This window comes from Octopus bimaculoides, chromosome 7, assembly GCF_001194135.2.
Source record: "Octopus bimaculoides isolate UCB-OBI-ISO-001 chromosome 7, ASM119413v2, whole genome shotgun sequence".
Lineage (NCBI taxonomy): Eukaryota > Metazoa > Mollusca > Cephalopoda > Octopoda > Octopodidae > Octopus > Octopus bimaculoides.
Window position 1 is genome coordinate 14,425,326 of NC_068987.1, and position 603 is coordinate 14,425,928.

Here is a 603-nt window from a genome sequence, read left to right on the forward strand (position 1 = left end):
CAAAATCTGTAACAAGTCTTTCTTCCTGATACCTTAGTAGCTTCTAAGTGGAAGTGAAGGCAGCATGTTCTTTGTCTATCTCTTTGTGTGTGTGTCTGCATGTATGTGTATCCATTTGTAGACATCATTGTTTATTTTTATGTCAATTTATAATGAAAATAATTAGACACTAAACATTTTTATCTACACACGCGCGCACACACACATATATATATTGCACTCTTACAAGGAGAGGATGACAGTGATTTCGAAGTTACGGGCTGCTAAGCTTCTGATAAAACTTTCACGACACTATCACCCTTTATCATGTCAAAGCGTAGTAATTATATGTATGTATGTATGTATGTATGTATGTATGTATATATGTATCTCTCTTTCTCTCTCTCTCTCTCTCTCTCTCTCTCTCTCTCTATCTATCTATCTACCTATCAATACATACATACATACATACATACATACATACATACATACATACATACATCAAGTTGAAATTCCAATGGATCTTGGTTAGAAACTGGTTCTTTCTCTATTGGCAAGAAATCTTGAAATAAACTGAATAATGATACACACACACACACACACACACACACATACCCCCCCCCC